The 27,503-nt window shown below is 43.2% G+C and overlaps 1 protein-coding gene across 4 annotated transcripts in view; it reads right to left on the reverse strand.

Annotated features, from left to right (window-relative positions):
* Nucleotides 1–27,503, reverse strand: part of WASF3 (WASP family member 3) — a 150,160-nt gene that overhangs the window by 69,144 nt on the left and 53,513 nt on the right. For 3 of the 4 annotated variants that reach the window (XM_014595935.3, XM_059720305.1, XM_059720316.1), the window contains exon 2: nucleotides 17,521–17,611. The exons of the other annotated variant lie outside the window; for it this stretch is intronic. The gene's annotated coding sequence lies outside the window, so the exon portion shown is untranslated. The remainder of the gene's footprint in view (nucleotides 1–17,520; nucleotides 17,612–27,503) is intronic. 4 annotated transcript variants of the gene reach the window in all.

Here is a 27,503-nt window from a genome sequence, read left to right on the forward strand (position 1 = left end):
AATTGCTTTATAAGGGCCCCCTCTACACATTATATCTATTAAGCTGCACAATTAATTTAGACTGGCTACACGTACAAATTAACTTTGGCACCTTAAAAAAGTTCAACCAGCTATAAATTTACTGCTCAAAAATGTGTAATAACTTTACAGCTGGTTTCTATCTAGCTTTACTTTGCATGTGTTGCTTGTGCTCCCACAGCTAGGAGACCACAGCTGTTGTGATCTCCCAGCTGCAGGGGTGCCCTACCGCTGCCAGAGCTGAGAGTCTTGTCAGCTGCAGGACTCTCAGCCCTGGCAGCTTGCTATCTGCCAGTGCAGTGGGGAGCCTGGTATGGCGATCCTGGGCTCCCTCTGTACCAACAATAAGGCATGATAGGATCTGATGCTGGACCCCACAGTCATGCTATCTGCCAAGCATGTGTGTCATGGCAGGAGGTGTGATCGTGTGGATTGTGCCTTAGATCTTCTTGTGCCTTTAGCTTCATATATAAAGGGGCCCTTACCATTATGTGCACTAATCTTTGTATCTCAGTTTTGATACTTTTGGGGTATGGAAGAAATATATTTCTTCTGAATAAAGTTAACATTATAGAGCTACAAGGAGGCCTGGAACATGGATTTCAATTTTGAGTGCAGTTTTATATAAAAAAGGACTATATTAGCAAGAACATTTCAAATGGATGATGAAACTAATCACTGTTCTGCTTTTTTTCCCTGTAGAATTACATTTGTTTAATTGCATATTTAACATTGAAGAATCCAAAAGGTATCCATTTCCAACACTTTCCAAGATGAATGCAAATACTTGCTAGCCTGAAAACGTAAGGTACCTAACACTTACATTTTATGTAAGAGTTATTTATGCATCTATTTTAAATATATTAAATATTTTTCGATTTATATGCCATCCTTCGCAAAAAAGGCTCAGAGAACCTTACAGTAAAAGATAAACAACAATAAAATCAAAACAAGTTACAAAAAACAGAATAAAATATTAAAATAAGAAGGTACTTAAAAAAAAAAAATCCCTTCCTAAATTTCCCAGATTCAAAAGCAATCCACCACACCCTCTCCTGCTCCCCCGTCTCTGATTAAGAACATTCCTCTTGTCCAACCCAACCTTGCTTCCCAACCACCATTAACTACCTCTACAAACAAGAAAAACTATTTTTGTCCCCAGATTCCCTCCCAGTCCTATCTCACTCAGGAAAGCCCCCTTCATTACTGTCCTTCCCAAGCCTACACACTCCCTCCCTCACACGGGGGCCTATGGCTGTCCCCAAAACTCACTCGTCCTCCCCTTCCTGCCAAGGAAATACAATTAAAAATAATTTAAATTTAAAAAAATTGAACAAGTAATAACAATAACCCTTCCCACCCCATTTCCTTGCCTCTGTCCTGCCCAAGGGCAACGCTAAAGGGGTCAGTGGCACCTGCTGCAGGGCAGTCCCAGCCTTCCCCCATTCCAGGCTCAGCCTTCTGAAGTATTAATTACTTTAATCCTTATTCCCAGCTACTTCCTTCAACTTTAACATGTTGAAAGTCTAATCATATGCTCATGTTGGCAATCACTGCTCAACAGCTTTTATATTTGGTAAACTGAATGAGAAAATATCTAGTAAATTCAACAACCAGAGACTTGAAAATAAACTGATTTGCTGCATATTACAGCCATATTATCAGATACCATGCATACTTTTCCAGGGACTTCTATCTGCTCCTTTCCAGCATCTAGTGATTCCAACCATTTCTCCCCACAATTCTTTCGACTAGTTTTTTTGGCTTAGTTTTGCAGAAAAGACCTACCTTATTTTTCAATCACAGACTGTTTCTGAGGTCTGAAACTTTTCCTGATAATAAACACAAGCACACGTTCTGCTCATGTAAATACTGCAGGATGACAACAAATTTCAAAACCCAGAAGAGGATACTGAGATCAAGTATTTAGATGTCATTTTTGTGTGCATGAGCAGCATTGTTATTAAAAATATCCTTCCAGTCAGACAATGGCACTTAAACTGTCTCCTGTCAAAAAGGCACTGGGACAGGAAGGAAGCAGAGCTGTGGACCAGCCTCTCCAAAAGTATGGGCACATGAACTCACACAATAGACTATCTGCTGGCATCAAATCAAACAACTGCCCTAATTCTCAGGAGACATCAACTTTCCCTTGCTAAATTATCCTAATAATTCATTACTATTAATGCCTAAAGTACAAGACAGCCTCTAACTGTGTGTGCAGATGAAGAAGCTCTACAGTTCTACCCAGCTAAACAATAGCTTTAGGACAAGCTGCGTAGTCAACTTTATCTTATAAATAGATGTAGTAACAAAGTACACAGGAAAAAAAAAGAGGAAGTTATGGATAAAATGTTAACACACAGAAAAGAAGTCAGATGTCTGAAGCTGTGAGTACTTATGCAACAGATGCTTTAATTGTACACTTCAATTCTTGTACAATTCAATTCTTGCAGTGTAAAAAAGGAAAGGTAAGTGTTACAAGATTTTGAACATGGTGCTAAACCAAGTGAAGGCAGTAGCCTGAAATTAGTCTCTCTGAAATTAATCTTGACTATAAATATTTTTTATTTTCAAACAGATTAATTGTTATCACTTTTCTCACCCATACCATAATATGTCATTTAAAATTGTGCCAACCGCTCAACTTATTTAAATGTTCTTTCAGATTGGACCAAACTATGTTCTGAACCATGAGCTAAATTTAATAGCTTTTCTTAGAAAACTGTCCTATAAACATGCACTCCTACATCTACATTACTAAATGCATTTAAATCTGTTTTTTAAAACCTGTAAATTTGCTCTGATAAATATAGTAAACAATGAACCTAACACTGCTGAAAAGAAAACAGAGAAAAAAAACTATAGAAACATGAAGTCTTAGATTCTTTTGCTCAATATATCAATATTACTACTGTAATATACTTGCATAATACCATAGTGAAGTAGACTGTATGTATACACATTATTACTATAGGACTACTTATACAGGTATTTGTGTCAGTATATTATACCAGTATAGAAGTATAGTCAAATATTTGGGTTTTTCTTTCTTTTTTTTTTAGTCATGCTGAGTTTTTAGTTTATCACAGAGCTTTAATATAAATTTCACTGAAGAAATTTATGTGACTTTTTTTTACAATTAAAATAATTTCTTCTTGCTGCTTAGAAAAGGGGGGTTTTGGGATGTTATAATGTAACTTTTAAGCCTACAATTCTATATTTTAAACTTTAAAAAGTTTAAATGATATCAGTATTTATTCATTTTTCTAAGGTTATAATGAGATAGCATATGGATTTTATGAAACAAAGTAAAAAGTTCTGTAACAACCCAACAAAATGTTTCATTTACAATACTTCAAAATACATGAATAGTGGTAAAATATCCATATATCAGATACTATGACTAGCCAAACAAGAAGAATCCACTGCATTTGTATGCATAATGATTTTATATTGTGATTAACATGCATTAACCTAAATGAAAAATTACTGAGGTGTCAGTAGCTCCTTAATGTCAATCTTAAAAGATGACTTGAGAAACAAAATGTTTAAAATTTAAATCTAGTTGTATATCCCATTATTACATCTCAGAAGCTTAATCTTCTTGCTAACCTCTTAATGTACAAACATCTGCAGTGTTCAAGGATATCTAGTCTGATAGGGTAGTAAAATAAAAAGTTGACTGAAAAACTGAAGAACAATTGTGTGGCAAGCCAGTAGGGTGTGCTTCTGCATTAAGCCACCCACCTGACTGCACCCAACCACCTTCCAGGCTCCAAGTGCCTCCCTGGGGGTGCCTCAGGTCTGGCCGACCCCCTTCCTGGAGCACACCCATAAGCCTGGGGGTAATGCCACCACCACCCAGGGTCTAGACTGATCTTGGCCTTGTGCCCCCTGGGAAGCACAGGCTTAGTAGTCCTTGAGGGTACCTGACCTACTGCAAGAACATGGGGTGCTTCCTTCAGTCTGAAGCACAAATGGTGGTCTGCCTTAGTCAGCCGAACCAAGGGGACCCCAAGGCATAATTTAGGCCCTCTCCCAATAAGTCTCCCACGCTAGGTACAAAGTAGAACTGTATTGGTTACAAGGAGTAGGTTTGGAATAGAGTACAGGGTAGAGCAATATCAGAGAAATACCTTAGAGCAAACAGTGCATTGGTAGCCTTTGATTACACATCTGTGTTACTGCAAGCTATATATCTAGTTAGATCTCAATAACTTACTCACAAGTATCACCCAAAGGCAGGTGGAGATTTCCTCTGGAGGTAAGCAGTTCATTGACCATGAGTTTCAAGAGAGACAGCAAGCTTCAGATGGTCCAGTTTCTCTGAGAGTTCTCATCATGGCTGCTGCCCTGCCTCCTGGGCGGTCCTTAACTTATATAGACCTTATGACCTCATTTACTTGATCCAATGAAGGCCAGCAACTGTTGGCTGCCAGCCAACAAACTGAAAATACATCACTGGTTGCCGGGTAGACTGGCAGGGTTTCTAGCCCCCTCCCAGTCATGATAACATTGCTTAGAACAATAGGGAGTTTAAGCCTCCACCCAGGTGTGTGAGGCAGTCATGTAGGCAGAGGAAGCAGGTTCCCCCCTACCTCAGGAATGTATCCAGCTCAGGTTACAACTCAGGGTTACCTGTAGTTGATAGGGCCAGGGGTGTCTGCCCTCTGCAGTGACCACGGTAACCAAATTGTCTGATTGGTCACCCGCCTGATAGTAGAGTTTGAGGAGAGACAGACATGGCATTCTTCCACAAGATCTCATCAAATAGAGTCAATGGGCAACAAACCGGCAGATGAAGTTCAACACTGATAAATGCAAGTGATGCACATAGCAAAGAATAATTCAAGAAGCACGTACACAATGACTAGCCCTATGTTAGCTGTTACTACTCAGGAAAGAGATCTTGGAATTATTGTGGATTGTTCTCTGAAAACAAGAGCCCCATGTTCAGCAGCAGTCAAAAAAATCAAACAGAAGGTTAGGATTAAGAAGGGAACTGAGAAAAAACAGGAAATGCTATGATGCAACAATAGAAAATCAGTGGTAGGCCACACCTTAAATACTATATTGCAGTCCCAGCCCCCTACCTACAAAAGGAAATAGGAGGCCTGGAAAAAGTACCGGAGAAGAGCACAAAGGATGATCATGGGCATGAAGAGGCTTTCTTACAAGTCAAAAACTAGGACTTTTAAGCTTAGAGAAAAGAAACTGAGAGGAAATACAAAAGCAGTCTATACACAAGAATGGTGTAGAGAAAGTAAGTAGTCATTTACTATTTACCACTTCTCACAATACTTGACCAAGACAAGATGCAATTAAATTATTACATAGTAGGTTTAAAACGAACAAAAGGAAGCCCTTTTCACATGGATGTATGAAACTGTGAAACTCATTGCCACAAGATATTGTAGAGGATGATAATTTAATCACGATCAAAAGAGGATTGTATAAATTCATCAGCATAGGTCCATGATTGTTAGGGGTACTGACTCCAAATCAGGACTTCCTAGGCCTCTGAATACTGGAAGCTGTAAGGAAAGAGCAGGGGACAGATCAAACTAGATAGGCCTTGCATAAATACTCTTCTCCTTAGAATCTCTTCTCTACCCCTGAGAGATACAGGATGCTGGGCCACTGGCATGCTCTGCCCACCTGGGTGCCACCCCAAGTCCTACTCACCTGCCATGAAATGATGTTATTTAAGATTAGTTGTAGGTGCTGCTCAGTGCTTCCCTTTGGGCCCAAGTGGCTCAGCTGGTAGGTCTGCAATGAGGCTCCACCACCCCTACACTTCACCCCTTTTTACTCAGATGGTCCACTCTGGTCTTGGTGATGTCTGTGATGGGCCATTGGCGCCACTCATTCTCCTGGCATGCCTGCCTGCACAGTCCCCATGGAAGCGTGGTGAGGCATTCTTTGCCAATGAATATACAACTTAACAAAAATGAAACTAGATGTGCTCATGTGGTGCAGGCAAGCAGGTCATCAATGCTACCCACACCCAACACTTTACCTCAATGTTCTGCATTTGGCAAGGCGGGCCTGCCTGGCCCCTGCTGGCTCCCCTTTTATGGGTGTTCCCCAGGCAAGCTGGGGTTCTAGGCCTGCTGGCACCTGGCCATGTGCCCCAGTACTTAGGACAACATCCCCTCACATTTCCTAGGGTCCTCCGTGAACGCTACCACTCTAGCAATGGATTTTGAGCCTGTACCTGCTCAAATGTGGTGGCAGTGGGTACAGGGGCACCAGGCAGGTTTTCTCCCCTGGCAGGCTCTACCAGTGTCTGGCCTCCTTCCATCCCAGCTGCCCTCGCAGTACCTTTCAGTGTTGTGATCCGCAGCATTGGGTTTGCCCGTCACAGTTTCCACACCAATAACTGCCCTTTCTCCTGCTGGTGCTTGGTCACGCACAGTGTTTCCTCTTCTGGCGGGACTTCCTGCCCCTGGAAGCATTCCCTACTGTGGTGCTGCAGGGAAGTGTGCAGCTTTTCTCTGTGGGAGGGTTCCTGCAGCAACCGGGGCTCCTGCAGCCTGGCCTAGCAACCCACTCTGGAGGTGTGCTGGTCCTGCTCCAGCTACAGGGAGGGTTTCAGGTTGTACTTGCAGTGTGCCCTTTTTCTCCCTCCCCCATGCTGCTGATGAGGAGTTCCTTTTATCCTAGGAGTCCTCTGAGGCCAGACTGCTCTGCAAGCCCTATTCCGGTCATGTGGTACCAGCCTATTCCCCAGCAGACCAGCCACCTGGATGCCGACGCTACAGCAAGTGTGCCGTGGGCCTGTCAGTGGAAAGGGAGATGTGGGTGTCAGCCAGAGGGGGGTTAAAACCCACATCTCTTAATCCCCAGGTAAAATATCCTAAGCACCAGTCTAGAGGCTGGTCAGGGTGTAAAAGGCACTCTCCATCACTCCTGTTGAAGGTAAACAAAGGTTCAAATAATTCAAGATTAATGGGGCCAAGGTGGGAGCACAAGAGGGAGATTACAATGTACTCATACAAAAAGATGAGACACCCAGTTCCCACACTACCTTGATGGTTCAATGAAACAACCTGTGGCCACTGAACCAGATCTAAACTCAGAGAGCACATCCCCACAAGTATGCATATGCAGTGCAGCAGGTTTTTTTTAACACCAGGAGATTCCACTGTAAAAAAACAAAACAACAAAAAACCCATGCCAGAAAAAAGCAGGGCGGTGCACATGGCAGCAGTGTGCACCACCCAAAACCAGAGCCTGGCCAGCCAGAGCCATACTCTGACTGATGACCGAACTCCATGCACCCAGATCGCTGCTCCTGGAGCCCCTGGTGCTGGCCCCAGCCTCCCCCACCCAGGCCAGCCTGCCACACACTGACACTCATGCAGCGGCATTCTCCGGGGAGAACTAGCAGCGACACAAATATGCCACTGCTAGTTGTCCCTAGGGAACGCACTTCCCCGCTCATGGGGACACACCTAGATAGTCCAAGTTTAAAAAAAAACCTTAGACAGAAATCTGGGAGTTAAATAGACACGCTGCTAATGTCTGCCTCTGGCAGGGCATTTCATTTAGTTTAAGGAAACAAAATCTGAGTAACGAGAAGTCACTTAAAGTGTTTAAATAACAGAAAATAGACTGCGTACATGACTGCTTGCCAGGAGAGATGGGGAATTACAAGGAGAGGGGGAGAAATAGGAGAAGTGGTGTTTGGAGTTGCAGTGAAAGATGGGCATTATTAGAGGAGAGAAAAGACCTTAGGGGCAGTGATTCTCAACCTTTTTAGACTCAAGACTCCATAAAACTATTGTGAAATGAGTGGCAGCCCAATTCAAAAATAATGCATTTATTATAGTGCTTACCTCACTGATGAGAGGCCAGGAATGAGGAGCAGCAGCCAACAGAGAAAATCCTAAACTGCAATGAGTCGAGGAAGGAGGCGCTGCTGGAAGGGAAAAGCTTGCACTTATCTCATCACTGGAAGCTGTGTTTATCTTGCATATCTTCTCTCTCCCAGCAGCGCCATTCAAAGGCTGTCACAGCACCTCAGGGTTCTGCAGCATCCTGTTTGAGACTCACTTATTTAAGGGCTCAGGTCAGGGAGATGAGGATGAGAAGGGCATGGAACACAGTATCTTGACACATTCCCCTCCCGCCGCCATATATGTATTGGGACTTGAGGGACACCCTGCCCCTCTAGATAGGTTGGATCGCTCTCTGTCCCCAGTGCAGGAGATAAGAGGAGGGGAAGGGAATTTCCCTTCTGGGGGTCTACGGCTGTGTAGCACTCACCTGCCATATGAGTCAACATCTAAGGAAGTCCTGTCCCTCTAGACAGAGAAGTAAGAAGAGGAGGCTTCTGTTTAAGTGATAACTTATAATTGCTTTAAAAGCTTACTCAGCTTCCCCCGAAATGTGCTGTGACTCATATTAGTACAGAACAGAATCAGTGGTTCACATTTGGTGCCATTTGAGGAAGCAGTTCCCAAGAAACAGCACATCATAATGTTCACAAGTTCTAGGAATATTTTTTGCATGCACATGATGATTCTCATCATGCCCCAACAGACCTCAGCTGCTACACATTTTATCCCAGCTTGCGTATTTCACCCAACTAGTCCTAGAAAGAAACAATGCTTATAAAAAAAGGTAGGTTCCTTGGGCTGGCAATACCAATCATGCCAAACAGATGTCCACATGTCTGTGTCCACAAAGACTAATCAAGATGGACAGGGATTTGGTCACTGAAACTCATCTACTCCCAGGCATTTAAGTCTGAAACACACCCTCGAGAGAAATCCGAGAATGAACTGTAATCATTTTGCTAAACTCCTCCTCTATGAAAACCTCTTTATTTTGGAGAAAATAATCTGAGTATAGCAGATAATTCAGGAGGTAATCAATTTTCAAGATGATAATTATATATGTAAATGCTTGTTGGGAGGGAAGGGGGAAGTGGCTTATAGAAGCAGTTATGGTGGGGAAGATAAATGGGACTAGGAAGTAGGGGAAAGTACTGAGAGGAAAGAGAAGCTCACAGCAGAAGTGGAGGAATTCGTGTTCAAAATCTCTCCTCATCTAGATGCATAGAGTTCAGGGAGGCTATCCTGCTGTGAGGGTCTGATCCCCTCTCTGGCTGCCTCCTGTTTGTGTGCCAGGGTAGAGTAATCATGAAGGTAATACATCACAGTAAACCAGGAAAGAAAGCTCAAGTATGTGCCACCTTGCATGGGGTGGAGAGTCCAGCCAGTGTAGAGGAGCAAAACCAGCTTGGACAGGGGCAAAATGGGCACTCGGGGGCACACTGGGAGAAACCCAGCCAAAACAAAGTAAGGGCCACAGGAAACCAACATGGGCACAGGACCAGGCTAAGTGTAATTTAGGCCACATGACTAAGCAGATGCATGCCTTTCCTCTAAACTGCTGTCTGAGATATGCCTGTGTCAGCAGAGGACGCCAGAAGTAAGGGGCAAGTCTGCACATGCTATATTACGTCTACAGGACTAATCGCTTCCTGCAATACATTGGAGGAGAAACTACATTTTAACCAGCCTTTTCTCACATGCTTTGTCACTGTAACCAGCATGTAATAAATCTGTCAAGAATCTGATAGAACCTATCTAATTTCCTTACATTTTAATCATTTCAATCACTAAGCCTATTACACAAAGAAAAAAAAATGCAGATGGGAAATGTAAGCAATCACATAGCACTTACATTGCTCAGTGGAACGAACACTGGACTGGGACTCAAAATACAAGTTGTAATCCTGGCTCACCCACTGGTCTGTTGAATGCTTCTTGGTAAGATCACTTTACCTCTGTGCCTTAGTTTTTCCAACTATAAATTGGAACTAATGATATTAATTGCTTTGAGACTCACAGATGGCAAGTAGTAGGTAAAATCACTATATAGGCACAATACCAGATCAACTGCAAAACATATGAGCTAATCATAAAATATTTAGGTAAACTTCTACAACAAGAAAATGCAAGCCATTTAAAAAAAAGATTCAACAGAAGCAGACCAGGCTAAGAAAGAGACAAAATAGGCCTCCTCCACATCACCAGAAAAAAATTATCTTTAATGAATATTCTCACAGGAAAACATAGTATACTTTGCAGACCCTCCTGTCTTAAAACCAAAGCATTTAAAAAGAGAATTGGTAAGAAATATTTGGGAAGTATACCCACTTTGTCTTTTCAAGGCTTTATACCAGGGGCGTCAAACATATGTCCAGTGGGCTGGACCCGGCTTCTTGGGCTATAGCGAGCCAAAAAGTTTTGGGGCATGGTCAGCTACAGAATCAGCCCCTTGGAGTTCCAGCAGATAGGGCCATAGGCAGCAGGGGAGCAAATGAAAACTGGACCCATACAGTATTCATTTGCCCTGCCATTTGCACCAGATGAGCCACCTGCACCACAGCAAGCAACTGCCTGGGCCAGATCCAGCCCACAAGGAGCTCCATGGTCCAAATGCAGCCCAAGGCACAAGGTGAGTTTGATACCCCTGCTTTATATAATGTGGTGACAGACATAGCTAATATACTAATTTCACACTAAAAGGGAAGAATCAAAAGGAAATGTCAAGAGAAAGCATCTACATGAGGAGTTACTATTCTGGATCTAATGCTAAATTAAGAAAATAACTTAGCCATCTTCCACAGAATCTGCCAAAATCCTTGGATCCCATTTTAAAACATGTACTTAAAACCACAGAATAAGATATATGGTAGTGCCCGCTGCATGCAGGCCCCCTCAACACCAACTTTTTTCCAGTGAGCCACTACACTGAATACATTTAGACTTCCTCTTCACTCCCACAGCTGAGCTGTACCTTTCTTTCCCATTTCCAATGAGTCCCATTTTTTTAACCAGCCTTAAATGTCTGGCAAACATCACTGAACAGATATGAAACAGCTTACCCAGAATCCCTCTGTTGCCCCCTCTCTCAGTCTATCACATGATTTACTGTAGCCCCACCTTCCATGAGATGGAGCTGGACCAGGTTTCCCTGCACCTAATCTGCACAGAAATTTTTGGAGGCTCACAGGACTCACGACAAGAACACCTAGCTCCAGCCATGAGTGAGGGGTTAATTGGCACATGGTTCCTTTGTAGGCGCAGTATCTGGAGTACATAGACATAGTGAGAAGGGCTGGGCTGTGAGGTCTTCCATGGCTTGAAAAACTGCTGTCTGCAGGGTCCCAGGCCAGTGAACTATATGGTATATCTTTTGGCTTTTGACTGATGTCATGCATAGTTTGTACTATATACAAGTGGGTACAGAAGTGCTACTTAAAAGTGTGTTTATGGAGTACCTATGCTAAAACTTGCAGCAGTTTCAAAAGAGGTAAACTGCATCAGTTCTGGATGAACCAAATCTATGGGTACCTGTAGTATTTTCCCTATATACAAGTTACTACAGACATGCTTGTTTCTAGGGCAGTGTTTTCAAATTTGCCCCTCACTTCCATGTGCTCAGGGAGAGCAAGGTTTGACAGTAAGGAATGGGGGAAGTAACTGGGGGGGGAGCAGAGGGCAAGGGGACTACCTGACCCCCCAGATTTATTTTCCCTTATGTAGCAGTGGGAAGGGGACAAATTCAAGGTAAACCTCCAATAATCAGATTATATATGTGGAAAATTGTAACAAATGTATACATTTTCCATATATAGAACCTAATTATTGTGAGGTTGCCTTATATTCAGGGTCATCTTATATTCAAGAAAATAGAGTAATCTTTCTCAACCCATTCAAATGTTATGCTGTTTGGCAGAAGGAAGGAAGAGTAAGATAACATATCCCTTCATTGTCTTGAATTGGGAGCACGGAGATGGCAGCAGGGGTGTGTGTAACAGACAGAGAGAGAGAGAGAGATGTAGGTCGGGGATGGGGGAGTGCTCTGGTTAGGAGAGGCCACCAGAGCTGGGCTTAGAGCCCCCTGTCCCCCCTAAAGCAGCCTGTGCAGGGGGAGGCTGGCCTGGAAGAGAAGGGGTTTGCCCAACTGTCCCTGAGCCCCATTCAAGGGCTTCCCAGGAACAGCATGGGGATCACTGGGCCCTGGGCACAGGCACAGGGAGCAGAACAGTAAGGGCTAGCACTGCTCAGAGGCACAAAGCAGTGGGTAGGACAGCTGCAGCTGGACTCATGTCTTGGTGCTAGGACAGAGCTGCTGCCTGGAGGGAGCTAGTGGGGGGAAGGGCAGGGGCTGCAGGTCAGGAGTGAGAGGCACTGGCAGGGCTGTGGGTTGGGAATGAGGGGGCAAGGGCAGGGGCAGGGCACTGGCATCCCAGTACTGCTCAGTGCCCCACATCCTGGTGAGCAAAGGGGGCAGGGGCAGCTCTGATTTTTCTATGATAAAAAAAAACAAACAAAAGCAAATGCCAAAGTGTACAGATATTTAGAATTCATTTTACTATAATGATAGAGGTACTAGTAGGCTTCCAAATTGCTTTAAATTGTAAATATATCAATGAAACCAAATTGTATTGTGTGAAAAATATTAATCTTTCATGTTAAGCACCACATTCTCCTCAATCCAGTAAAGAAATTGAAAATTGAGCAACCTATCTAAATCTCAGATGACATATACAGGTGTTGAAAACTGCTGAGACCCAAAATGGGCCCCACCTGCCTTCAGTTTTGGAGACAGATAACCAAAATACACAAAGACATTTTTCCTTGTGTTCTCTCAGTTACACCCAATTCCACATTTTCAGAGAAGGCTCTGAATGTGGCCTCTGAATCCAGATAAGTGGGGAGGGCTGGAATTAACTAGTGCATGTATAAGCCTGAGAAACAGTTTTCATTGTCCATTTGTCTGTCATTGTGAAATAGGATGCTGTGAAGAACTGGTGGAGGCATCCACCACAAAGGAATGAAAAATGTGAATGGGAGGCTGTATCTGACAGGAAAATTGGTGTGCTACTCTAGAGAGTCTCATCAAAATTGATGTTTACTGATGAATGTGGTTGCGAAGACACATTAAGAAGGCATACAAGGTTGTCACCTTTTGTTATTTCCATGGTGATCCGTAAAAACAGCATTTCTGTTATTCCTAAAAGCTGCTCTGTCTTTCTGTTTGAGGTGTACGGACTCTTCAGAAGCAAAGTATAACCTAGGAATCTTAATATGTGGAGGGAGACATTTGTCTTTTCACTAAGACCAATACTCTTAGAAAGCAAATCTTTCACTGTCGCCTGCAGATCTTGCCAGTGTTACATCCAAGAGAATCTGATTACTAAGGATACAGCCATACATACTGAAGCAGTATTAGCTGTGTCTAACACCATATGCCCAGAAGACATCCCCAACAATTTCCCTTCACTGACAACAGGCTGGCTAGACTCTAGGCAATTTTTCAGCAAACTCTTAACTGTGAAATCTTGTTTTGTCCTCAGTGTTTGTTAATGAGATGAAGAACTGTAAACTCATGAGGAATAAATATTCTTTCCAGAGTAACCCAATCATTTCCTATCACTGTTACTGATTTTTTTGTTGTTGGCTACTATGACAAGAGAAATAAGAGGGTAAAGATATAAATTAACAGAATTAAGCAGCATTACCTGAAGGCATTTCAAACTAACCAAGTTCTCTGCATCACAAGCAGTCAGTCTGCAAGACTCATTGAGTCTGCTGGACTTTCAAGTGGAAGGGAAGAAAAAAAAAAGACAGTAAAAGCAAAGGCAAACTCAGGGTTTGGACAAACAAACTGTGTTAAAGAAGGGCAGGAACTTACTAGATGTCAGCACCATTCCACAGTAACTGTCCATCTGCACGTTCTTACCCCACAGTATATGAAAGCTAAACCAAGGCAACTTGTCTTTCATAGTCTCTCTAATTGAACATTAAACTGCCCCAATTCAGTTTTCATTTTCTGTCTGGTAAAAGCATCCAGATGGACAATTACTCCTAATAAGGGATTTACCACACATCAGCTGCTGCCTTTCAATTTGCTTTAATTGATTTGTTTGTCCATACAATCAGAGATTTAGAAAAAAAAAGGCAGAGTGAGGCCTGGAACGGAAAAGTACAATAATTAAATTTATGGCTGAAATTTATTAAAACATAACATTGATTAAGTATGTACAGACATACTTAATGTCTGTACATTAAGTTATGTAAATATAATGTACAGCGATGTAAAACAGTACTTATTACTTGAAACTGCATTAGTGACTGGTTAGAGAATTTTCCAAATTCAGCTAGTAGGCTGAGCCCTCAGTCTGGGCAATGGAAGTTTTAGAACCCTGCGCTTAATATGTCTTTCCTGACTGCATGACCCCAAATTTTCTTTGGGTAAAGATTTTTGTAGTCTACAACCTTGTTCAGTTAAATAACTTTGTATTTGACTTCACCGAGACAGCACATGAGACAAACCTTTGTGAAAAGACTGTCAAACTGGACAGTTTCTAGTTCAATACTAACCACTTTAGCAGCAGGGGGTCAGACTTGATGATTTGTTCAGGTCCCTTCCGACCCTAGAAACTATGAAACTTTTTCACATGTGCATATATATAAAAAGCCTTTAGGCTCATCATCATTTGCATATTACAGGGGTGAGTACCTTGACAATTATCTCTGGTTTTTTTAATGCACCATGGTGGAAGATGAGAAATTTAGAGGAAAAGAGACAAGTGATAAAGTTTATGACAAAACCACAACAGACTTGATTAAGCAAAAATATCATAACACAATGACAAACAGACCAAAATCATTTTAAGTAATGAACTGTTTGTATAAAATGGTGTAAATCTGGGACTGCACTTATTTTTGTCTTGTTTGAATATAGAGTTGTCACTTAATTGATCAGCAGGCATCCAGGTTTTCCGTCTCCTGTGGAAAAATGGAGCAAAAAGCGGATTTCCCCCTTTAACAGAGGAAAATGCGTATTTGTCATATTACCAGAGAAACCCACAGATTTTGCACTTTTGCAAAGAGCACTCTGCAGGCTGACAGTTCCAGCCTGCAGAGGGCTGTGGGGAGCAGGAGGAGGGTGGGTCAGGCAGGGGGCACCATGTGCATGTATATGCACATGGCTGTCAGGCAGCCTGGAGAGCAGCTCTCACAGGTAAGCTGGGGGGGGGAGGGGTATGGATTAAAGCCCCCATAGGGAGGGAGGGAGTTAGGCAGGGCTGGGGTTAGGGCCACTGCCCAGTAGGGATGGGCTTGGGGCAGGGGCTGTAATGCATGGCTGCACCACCCTGGCTGGGAGCAGGAGAGGGCCACAGGAGGCTTGTCCAGAGGGCTGGGGGTGAGGTCAACTCCCCACCACTGTGCACACTCATGGGGGGCAGGGGGGGAAGAGGACCCATGCCCCCAGATCTGTGCACAAGGTGAGGGCAGGTGCGGGCTGCCCACTACGAGTTAGGACTTCCACCCTGTTGCCCTTCCTGAAGCCTCCGCAGCCCAGCAGGTGTGACCTGGTGCTGCAAGGCACAACGGGGCTGCACGAGGAAGTTGCTTGCCGCTGCGAGCTCCACACTGCCCTGGTGAGGCGTCCCCTGTCCACGCGGTAGCAGCGGGGGTTGCAACACACAGTTGTGCCCCTCACTGCTGCTTTACGCACATAGGATGCATTCACCAGGGTAGCATGGAGATTGCAGCAGCAAGCAGCTTTCAAGCACAGCCCTACTCTACTCTGCCCTACAGTGCTGGGTCGCACCCTTGGGACTGCAGAGGCCCCAGGGATGGCAGCAGGGTGGGAGCCCAAGCCTGCAGCGGGCAACCCACCCCCACCCCACACACAGATCTGGAGGCACATTTTTGCTTTTTAAATAGTCAATTCAATCAGTTCATGTTACATTGACAGAATTTTCCAAGATTTCTATTTGTAGCTTAATTTTTTCAGGCTGGCAGAAAGAATGGATTTAAATAAAAGGTCTAACCCCAATAAGGAAGTGGTACAAAAGAACAAGAACACCCTAACTTAACTCTCCAGCATAAGGTACATGGGCTCATACAGAGCATTTACGAGTTCTCAGAATTTGGAACTAATCTTAGGCTGCTGTAAATTACAAGACTAGAGTATGCTAAAGCACTTCTCAACTCTTTACCCACAAGATCAGGAAGGTATAAAAATTGTGGAAAGGCAACTTGGCATTCACCTCAGATGTTTGCTGCTCTGGTGTACCACTTTATGTTTTCAGAAAGCAAACAACACAGAATATAACAAGACCATCTACTTAAAGCATTGCAGTGCTTCATCGAATAAGAAGTGCTACAATAATCCAGGACTAGTCTAATTTTGAAATATAACACTGGAGGAGGATTTCTCAGCCCTTGCTGAAAACCTTCATGTGGTCATTTTGTTTACTTATAACCTGCTGGGAACCGATTTACTCTTCGTGATACATCCTCACTTGGATGTCTTTGAAAAGGGCAGATTTACAAAGAATTGGATATCTTTAAAATACAGATAATTTTAATTCTGTATAGCAGAGACAAGGAAAGGCAAGACACTTATTAAACTTACCATTTTGATGCCTATTTCAACAGTCTCTTTCTCCATAAAGGATCACATGAACAGCATAAGCTACCCTGATCTCAGTCAATTATTTTTTTAAACCGATAACATCAGCTTCGGTGCTTTATACATTCCCCTGCCCCGCTACATCTTCATTCCCATCTGTACTACTCTTCCTGGGTCACATCCCAAACTGCCAAGCAACCACCCTTTCCTTCCTATCACTCAAAAATATTCAATTCTTCCCCCGTATCCAAGACAAACAAATATATTTAAATATGTACACATTTTTCTGTGCTGATGCCCCTTCTGGGTATTCCAATAAGTCTTTTCTTCTGTCTCTGATTTTAAGTATTTCATGACACACAGTGTTTATATTTTGCAAGTGATATAATGCTAAACATTGTCAGCACTCACAAAACAGCAAGCGTTAGTAATAGACTCTAATGCCTAAGAGATGTCAGAGCACCATGTTTTTCATGCAGTAAGAAAAAAGATTCAGCAATCATCACAAACTCCCACACACAAAAAATTCTTACTGATCACTAGCTTATTATCAGTGAATATAAGAATTTGCTGAGCTGAAAGTGCTTGTACCGAACTGCCAACCTGTTTCTAAATGTGACAAATTTGGTTATATCTGTCACTGAGAAAACATGCCAGTTAAGATCACATCACCTTATTTCTTGCACATAGTCTATAGTTTTTAAGATGTGCTACCTTAGTATAAGAAAGCCAGAAGAACTTTATTCCTGGTTGTTCATTATGTAAATTTAAATAGTCAGTGGTCTCCTGATTTAGCAGCACCTCTGACATTGTTTCAGGACTACACAGACACACCTTCAGAGAAGTCTAGTTGTCATTCCCCAACCTCTTGTAATTACAGCTCAAAGTCTTTTCAGTATTTCCCAAAAAGTCAAAGTCTAAGATTCCTAACTCAATTTACAAAGTTATTTGTAACAATTAAAAATAAAAAACCTTTCAAATCCCAAACGGAAGCTAGACGGTGATGCACACTCTGTAAGAAAGCAGTAGCTTCCATGAACTACTCACCTTTTAAAAGAAGATGCAACAAGAGAACATTCTTGTTCACCAAGTAAGAGCTGTTGTTCTGCAACAGGCAGGCACATTCAGATCCTCTTATCTGTTAATTCAAACAAACAAACAAACAACCCTATCAGTATAGAAATTGTATTTAAACCCTTCTGCTCCAAATGGAATATCAAACTAAAGGTGTACGTTGAAAAGTGCAACATCTACCAATTTAAGCAGCCCTTCAAAGGTGCATACAAAGTGATCCAATTCTGAAATTCAGCCCTCAAACTTGGTAAAAAAGCCAGCCAAGCTTTTTTAACTTTAAGGAATGAAGTCAAGTCTCTTGTCAACATTCTATGTTAAGCAAAGATCTTTAGCTTTCACTATCAACAGATTGAAGCCATATACACATACATCCCAGAACTATGTAACTGGTATACTTGTAAAAGAGTAAGTACTTTGTACTTAACTTACAGCCATCAGAGATCAAAAACAATTTTCTGCCCATTTTAGGCACAGACTCGGCCTATAATCTTTTGGTAGTAGTGTCTCTTGGGATTGCACTATACATCTTTTGTGTCACTTGAATGGTTTGGGAGGCTGCTTCATCCTTTGTATCTATAAAGCTCAAGGTGCTGGGGGAGGGAAAAAAGGAGTGCCATCTACTAAAAAGACTAGGACAATTCTGCCAGATTGAAACGAAAGAAGCTGTCACATTAAAAGTAATGACTTGTAAACATTTAGACTAGGGGTGCACTGATAGAGATTTCAGGGGTCCATACCAATAGCCAATTTTTAAGGAGGTATATCGGCTGATACTGATCCCATTTCCGATATGCAACCCAGCAGCTTGAAGAGCAGTGTTCAGCTGGTTGTCTACTGTGGTGGAAGAAGCAGGGGAAGGGAAGGGGCGTGGGAGGGGTAGAATGAGGCCCCTGCAGTAAGGAAGGAAGTGGGGCTGGGGCAGGTGCTGCCCAGCCAGGGCAGGGTGGGGCATGGGACAGCCACGGCTCATTCCGCATGGGGGGACAGGGAGGCATGCGCCCCCAGATCTGTGCAGAGCAGGGCAGGCAGGTTGTCGCTGCAGGCTAGGACCAGGGCTGCGCTGGGGTCTTCCTGACAGGGGGGTTGGGCCAGGCTGCGCTCAGAACAGGCAGTGCTGGGAGGGGTGGCTGGGAGGGGACTGCAGCCACCCCCAAATCTGCCATAGCACCCAATCCCCCTCCCAGCGCAGCTGCCACCCACCCCAAGTGGAGCCCGGCCCAAACCCCCTGTCAGGAAGACCCCAGCACAGCCCTGGCCCCAGCCCACCCAGCCCCACGCAATCTGGGGGGCACACCTCCCCCCCCATGCCCCCTGGACAAGCCACAGCTCCACCACTTCTCAGGAGTGCGCGGTGGCAGGAGCCACCCCACCCCACGCCCCCTGGACAAGCCACAGCTCCACCCCGTGCCCCAGCCTGCCCCACCCCAGCTGTGCAGTGCCTGCCCTAGCCCCATTCTCTTCCACACCATGGGGGCCTCAATCTGCCCCACTCCCCCATGCCCCTTCCCTTTCCCTATAACAGACTTACCAACTGGACACAGCTCTCCACGCTGCCGGGCTGTCCTCCTTGCCACCTACATGCTGAGCTGTGGCTGCACACATACATAGGGCACTTACTGGCCAAATTATGAGTCACATCAGACAGAAAAGCTGATTTCCAATACAGTCAATTTTCTTTATAAATCGGTGCCAATTTGATCTCAAACTAATATATCGGTGCACCTCTAATATAGACCAAAACTCCAAGTAGCTGTCTAGCAAACCTGAGAAATAGGAACTCACCTAAAGCAAACTACTGATGTTGAATAAGCCCCAGAAGAACATCTCTTAATTTTAGGTAAATTTTAGAGAGTCTGTCTCAACTGACAGCTTGCCACTTCAACTTGTTAAGCAGCATAATCAGTAAGTACATCTCAGGCTGTCAAAGATAGCCTGTGGGTTAGACCCAGCCCACTGCCCTATCATCCAGCCCTGGCACAGCTTGTGGGTCTCTGATCTGACCTCAGCAGTGCCAGCAGCACTCAGGGCTGATTTAAGGTGCACGCAGCCCACGGCACAGCACCATACCAGCCCTGTATCCAGCATGAAGGGCCAATCAACAAACCTGAACCACGCTGCAGGACCTAATGAGTTTGACACCTTTGGTATAGCTGGTTTACAAGTGGCTTTGTCCTGGACAAATTATCAGCTCTAGAAAGCCACATGAGCCTGTGGCAGAATACTTAAACCTCTCTGGACATTCTGTCACGAACCTCAGCATAGCTGTTTTTGAGCAACGAACGTTAAATACCATCTTGATCACAGAATTGCAGAACAAGTCGTCAGCCAGAGACTGGATTGTGTTAAATATGGTTTACACTATGGGTTAAAAATCTGTAGTCCCTATTACCTGGATTAGTTTCTGTGATGCCTTTGTCCCTATGAGTTGATTACTTATTTGCCTCTTCCACCACTGCCCCGCCCCCCTTTTCCTGTCTTTTGTATTCACATCACTATTTGATACACTACTCTGTACATATCTTCATGGCATCTGATAAAGTGAGATCTGGCTCACAAAAGTTTATTAATCTCCGATTTAGTCAGTCTATAAAGTGCATCTCTACCCAACTTTTGTTCTGGACAGACTGGCACAACCCACAGATCACCTGGTATGTGGTGTTCAATAACTACAGGAGAGCCATTAAGGTGTTTAAAAAAAAAAAAACCAACAACAACAAAACAAAAAAGACAAAACAAAAAAGTGTACTTTACTGAAAGAGACAGCACGTTACTTCAACCCGGCTCTGCAGCATCTATATAGATCAGGCACTTCAGTGGGGCTTTTTGGCACTTTTATCTAATAGCTGATTCAATCGACGCTGCCTCTTCTGGGTATATGGTAGGGTCAGCGCAGGAGCACACAGAGTTTAAAGTAAAGCACCATTTGTTTGTTTTTTGTTCATTTGTTTTTAATGTCTGCAAGCAGCCTTTGTGAATATACAGACTGGTATATATGGAATTCCAAACCATAACTACTAAAAATTTCAGATGCAACTTGAGTGTGACTGTAATTATGAAAAGTTGACGCATCATATTTCATTTTGATGTAATGACACCAGTTCAAAGTATAAAATTTACGTCTCAGGTAGGGAATGGCTCTTTAAAAATGGAGAGAAATACCCAAACAAGGCTCATTAAAAATGTAGACAATGACAGGGAAAAAAATTAAATGAGCTTCTACTGGTTGCTATTATGCTAATACAGCAGCTAGATGAACTCACAAAACTAACTGAAAGCCCAAAGTATTTCAAAAACAATAATCCAATATATTTGAAACAGAAGATTCCAAGAGCTGAGCAAGCATCTGAATGAAGCGGTGAGAAATATCTCCATTTAGTCTGGTAAATCTTTTCTGTAGTAGACTCTCTTATGAGCCAAGATTTTTCTGTACAGCCATTGAATAGCTTTAATCCACAGAGTTTAATCTTCATGCTATCAGATGTAGAGACTGCTGGTCCAGCTGCAACATTTGGCCTCAATTCTGCAAAACAGTGCCCAAGAGATTTGTAAGTGTAAGAGTAGATTGGATTGGCTAATACAACAGCTTAGAGCACCAACACTTACATTCTCTGGCTGGAACTACCTTAGTCTGACATACCTTTCTGAGAAACTTAGGCTGCTTGCAAACATTAAAAACCAAAAAAACACCACACATTTTACCAGAAGCGGCAGCATGTTACTTTGACCCGGCTCTGCAGCTTCTGTATAGATTGGAAGCTTCAGCAGAGCTTTTTGGTGCTTTTAGCTAAAGCTGATTCAATCAGCTATTAGATAAAAGCACCAAAAAATACCCACTAAAGCACCAAATCTATAGACATCAGGCAAGCTGGGTCCAACTAACACGCTGCCTCTTCTGAACGTGTTGGACTCAGCGCAGGAGTGCACGGAATTTAAAATAAAGCAACGTTTGGGGGGGGTTTGTTTTGTTTTTTTAATGTCTGCAAACAGCCTTAAGGCTTAGCAGATGGAGACAGAGTGGGTGTAGGGGGGAAAGGAAAAGGCACAGAACTGATACTTTATACAAGAAATCAAATGCATTTGTTATAGGCTTAGCACTTATTCCTTGCTGTGAGCAGAACACTGGAAGTGGATCTGCTGAAGGGCCTCTCAACTTCTGGAATGCATGCAAAAGAATCTTTCTACTCCCACTTGCAAGTAAAAGTGGTCTTTCAGCTTAGCTGATTTGCAGGGTCTTTCTGGGTACCTAGCAGATGAAAGGTTACCAATTCAAGCCAATGACGAATATACCACTTACATCAGGAAGCTATATACCTATGGAACAGGGATGATTTTTTTCTCCTTTCTGCATATACAGTTTATACCATATGTAAGGACTTCTGTAGCAATGGACTGAATAGGAGACAGGAACACACATTCCCCAGGCTAGATGGATGGCCCTGAGAAAACCAATTCATATAAGCATGCCCAGGACCCTGAGGATCATTGAGCTTGAGCTTGGAGATGGTCAGGCTATGTTTGCATGTAAATAATATTTAGAGTCCTTGAGGGGAACAGTGAAAGAAACACAAAATTCCCCAATACATACATTTTTTGATCTGTCCACTAAAGGTTACATTACAAGAGCCCTTAGAAGTCCATGTTGTGTCTGGCTACTAAATAGATCTCGGCCCACCTTGCACAGATATTCATGCAAGTGTAGGCTGCTATATGACCAAATTGATGCAGGCTCTCACTGGTATTTGAAGACTGCTATCATGCCCTCTTAAGCACCTTTTCTGCAAGCTGAACATGCCCATTTACTTCAACCTCTCCTCATATGGTTTGCCTTCCAAGCCCATACTGATAAAACCTCTTCTTGTTGTCTTTCACCTGGCAAGAGAGGCTCATTCTTTCTTTGCCTTCCTAATTTGGTCCCTGCAGGTTATTACTATTTCCTGGTATGCTTCCATTGTGACCTGCCTTTTCTCTCACAGCCTGTGCGCTTTTTGCATTTGAGGCATCCTAGAAGCTCCTTGTACAGCTATATTAGTCACTTACCATTCTTCTTGTGTTTCCATCGTGTCAGAACTGTTTCCTATTGGGCTTTCAATACTGGGTCCTTTAGAAGCTTCTAGCCCTTCTGGGCACCTTTATCCTTCAGTCTGGTCTTCCATGACATCATGCCTATTAACTCACTGAGTCAGCCGAAATCCACCACCTTTTTGAAATCTAGCAACCTCATGTTCCCCCTGTCTATCTGAAATTCTATCATATTGTGATCACTTCCTCCCAAGTTTCCCATCACTTTCACATCCTCCACAATTATTCCTATTGGTCAAGGCAAGATCCAAGATAGATGATCCCCTAGTGGTATCCTCAAGCTTCTGAAACAAAGTTGTCCTCCACACAAGTTAGGAACTGGCTCAACATTGTGTTTGGCTGTATTGTTCTTCCAGCAGATGTCTGAAAAACTGAAGTCTCCTGTCAGTACCATCTCATGCATTTTGGATAATGTTATCAGCTCCTTGAACAGTGCCTCATTCACCTCTTCTTCCTTTATTTTTGCAGGTTTCTCCATGTACCCCCCACCACACCCACCAATTGGCAGAGGGGCCCCCACCACTCACTCCTGATCAGCAGGGAGACAAAAACCGCAGTTTTAAATATGGCACCATTTTTACCTCCCGACCAGTCAGCAGCAAGCAGCAGGGCCACTAGGGCTGCTCAGCCAGTCAGCAAAAGGGGGATGAGGTTGGGGGTGTACCGTGGAACCTGCAAGCTTAAAGAAGCTGCCACACAGTCTACTTCTCCCATGAATTTGGTAGGTCCCTAATTATATCAGTGCTCACCTCTTATCTTCATCCAAATATATTCTAATTTATCTTCTTCCTCCTGAACCAGGGAACAAGTATTTGTGTTTTTGACATACAGTGTCACCACCACCTTCTCTCCCAACCCTGTCCTTCTGAAGCGGAGTGTAGCCCTCAATGTTGACATTCCGGTCATAAGAGCTGTCCAGATCCCTGTGGTACCAATCAGATAATAGGTCTTTCCACAGGCTGCAATTTCCAGCTCATGTTGTATATTCCTCATATTTCTCACATGTGTATACACACACACACACCAGATATACTTTGCATTTCACTTTTGCATCACTTGTTGCTGTCCTGTGGATCTCTGGCCCTAACCCAGCATTGAGCTACTTCTTCCCATCCATTCCCCTCTGAACTGGTTGCTCTGTTGCTGAAGGGTTTTGTTCACCATCCTTGTGGCACCTAGTTTAAAGAACTCCTTACTAGGTTGACCAGATGATGCCTAAAGATGTTCCTTCTGCCATCTCTTGACAGCAATCCTCCTCCCCAGAATTTCCATTAGTTGTCAAAGAATCCAAAGTCTTTACATTGACAAGTCTCAACCACACTTATTTCCATGATACAGTGGTCCCTTCCAGGGCCCTTGCCTTCCATGGGGAAAGTAGAAGAGGACATCACTTGTGCTCCAAGCTCCTTAACCCTCTTGTCAAAAGCCTTATAGTCACATCTGATCTAATCAGTGTCGCTCCTGGCAGTATCACTAGTGCCCACATGGACAAGCAAGAACACTATAGTCTCTACACTTTTCTTCACTTTGCAACATATGTTTTCTTAGTGAAATCTGTAGGTGATAATGTTCTGCATCTCACAACATGCCCTATTTCCAATGTCCCAACATTACATTCTTACTGTTGAGCCTCACAAATTGAGCATTAAGTTTCCCATACATTTCAATTGATCATCCCACCAGAGCCAAGAAATATATCACAGATCATCTTTGACAACTTCAACTATCATGGAACTCAGTAGGATTACACAAAGAATTAAAAGAAAAATCTGGCAGAGATTAAAGCCAGTGCATATCAATTTGACTTGGTCCAGGACTCAAAGCTTCCCAGTTCTGTTAAAACAGAAGCTATTGAAAGCATTGAGGCAATCTTGACCTTGCCTTTACCCTTAGCGTAGAGTAGAATCCATATTCTTCCCAACTTCCCAAGTTAATTTCTTTTATATCCAACCCCCTCTCCCTTTCCTTCTCCCTCTCTGATCTGCAAACTCACCAGGACTATATATAGCTGCAGCAAACAGCTGCATGGGGCAACTGATGTGCTCTAGCTGTTTACTGTGGCCCTTATTGGAGAAGTGACACCAACTGAAATCATATGCACAGTACCACTAAGGAGCTTCAGCCGAGTGGAGAAACAGTGCCCTTCAGAGTAAAGGCCAGAGCAATCAGATGAACTGCTAGTTTTCAGTTCAGCAATCTTCTGCATATTACAGAGGTTGTGAACCATCCCAATATGAAAAATCCAGATTCTGCTGTACTAGCTCCAGCAATGAGCTAACTGAAGTCACACTATACTTGACATTGCAAGTGATCAATCAAATGTTTTCTCAAAGTAGGATGCAAATTTCGAATTCTGCTTTGCACAGATTAGGCTGAGCAGACTGTGCTGCCTCATTTGACTTCATATTTAAATTATCCAGTCAAAGGATACAACAAATAAGTAGGGTTTTAGTAATCATCTAACATCGGTGACTAACTGAATCAAGTCTACAACACCTTTCAAAACACTATTAAAAATGAATGCCTTCCAAGCAATCTGGCAGACTAATCAGCATGGCATATGATATAGTGGCAAGGAGAGGTACAAGAACAAGAAGCAGTAGTGCCTAAGGTGTCAGGAACACATACAATAAGGATCCTGAATCTTTCCTCCTCTTCAAATAGAAGATACAGAAATAAAGAAGTTCTGCATCAGAAAATAAGCCCACTGAGGGATGACTCCAGTTCAGGAAGTCTGAATTATTGATTCACTTATGCTCTGTAGGAAGAGGTCTGTTCAGTCTGTCGGCATTCTACAGACATGGTTAATGAATTGCTGAACTAATAATTCAATACTATATGCATCCGTTCCACAGCTGTACTATTTCTCTAAGCACAGGAATGATCTCATCCTTCTCTGCCTTTTCACATTTAACAGGGCACTGTCTGTGAAGATCCGAAAGGACTAGCTGAGAATCAAAAGATAGAAACTCCCTAAAAAAAAGCTGCAAACTAGTCCCAACTCTAAAACACTTATATGCCCTATTTTCTCACTCTCTTGCACTAAGTGATGTTCCCAGTGAACTTATCAATCCACTCCTGACAAATCCATCACTAAACTCCTTGTTGGAAAGAATGGGGAGAATGGTATCCCTATGCATGCTCTGGGTCATTCCACCAAGTAAGGGAAGAAAGAATCATCTGCAGGGTTATTGAAATGTAACTGCACTCAACATATACAGACTTTTTCCAGTCCTGTAAATGGGTAGTTGCAAGTTGTCATGGAATGCTACAAAAGGGAAAAAAACCATGGTGCCCGGTAAACTCAGACAAGTCCTTGCTGTTGCCTGAGGAACTGTCTGAAGTAATAACAGTGAACAAAACTTCAAATCTGTCTTGAGAAATGGCAGCTTTTATTATCCTCAAATATATTAAAGCTTTTGTGTTATGTCAGGAGACTTTTCTATGTTGACTTGCAGGTCAAGAACCCCAATAGCTGAAAAATGGTATGGAGCAAGTCCTGAAATTCCTGCTTATCAAAGGAAAGTTATAGCTAGTTGCCTAAGTATCATACACTGAAATACTGTTAAGTGTGCAGCTACTACTCTTAAGAAATTTATAAACAATCTTTAGAGATGCTGAGCAGCCAAAGGATACCATGAAACCAGGAATTTCTTGTGCCTGGGATGTATGGTAAAAGTTAGCATCTTGAGATAGGATCACAGTAAAGAAGGGCTGGAAGGGACCTCTAGTTCAGGTAGGATCATACCCAACTAAACTATCTCAGCCAAGTGCCTATCCAACTTGCTCTTAAAAATTTCCAGGGACAGAGAGTTCACAAATTGTCTAGATAATCTGTTCCAATGCTTGACCATCCTCCTAGTCAAAGTTCCTCCTAATCATTTCATAGATTTCATAAACATTAGGGCTGGAAGGTACCTTGAAAGATCATCAAGTTCAGCCCCCGGCCCCAGGGGCAGGAAGTCAGCAGGGGCCATTGGATCCCGTCAAGATAAACATCCAACTTTCTCATGAAGGCATTCAAAGTAGGTGCTTGAACCACCTCTGATGGCAGGCTATTCCAGACCTTGGGGGCTTGGACAGTAAAGAAATTCTTCCTTATGTCCAGCCTGAAATGGTCTTGCAGGAGTTTAGAACCGTTAGACCTTGTTGTCCCTTGGGGCACTCTGGTGAACCAACATTCCTCCAGATCCTGGTGGACACCCCTTGTAAACTTATAGGTGGCCATCAGATTGCCCCTGAGCCTGCACTTTCCCAGGCCGAAGAGTCCCATAGCTCTCAGCCTGTCATCGTAAGGTCTGTTTTCCTGACCTCTGATCATGCATGTGGCTCTTCTCATAGAGAAGTACAGCTGGAAAACACCTCCAGAAGTCATCTAGTCTGACCCCCTGCCTGAGACAGGATTATCCCTATCCAAACCATCGTATGCAAATTCATAATCTGAACTCTTCATAAAACTACTGTCAACTCTTACACAAGACATAACACCCTAGCTTGCCACAGGTAAAACAGGGGAACCACAGTAGCCAACATCCTGCTTCTATAAAAGGTTAATATATGCTCAACCTAAATTTTCTCTGTTGAAGCTTGAAACCAATGTTCCGTTCCTATCCCCCTACAGCCACAGAGAAAAACTCAAAGCCACCCTGTCTCTAATCATGCTCCAGGTATTTAAAGACTGTCATCAAATTTCCCCCCTTCCCCGACAGTTTCCTCTTCTCCAAGCTAAATAACCCTAGTTCTTTCAGCCTTTCCTCATAGGTCATGCTACCCAGGCCCGTAATCAATTTTGTCATTCATTCTGCCTTGGACTCTTTCCAATCTGTCTACATTCTTCTTGGAGTGTGAGATCGGGATCCAAAACTGGGCACACTACT

Source organism: Alligator mississippiensis, chromosome 1 (genome assembly GCF_030867095.1).
Source record: "Alligator mississippiensis isolate rAllMis1 chromosome 1, rAllMis1, whole genome shotgun sequence".
Lineage (NCBI taxonomy): Eukaryota > Metazoa > Chordata > Crocodylia > Alligatoridae > Alligator > Alligator mississippiensis.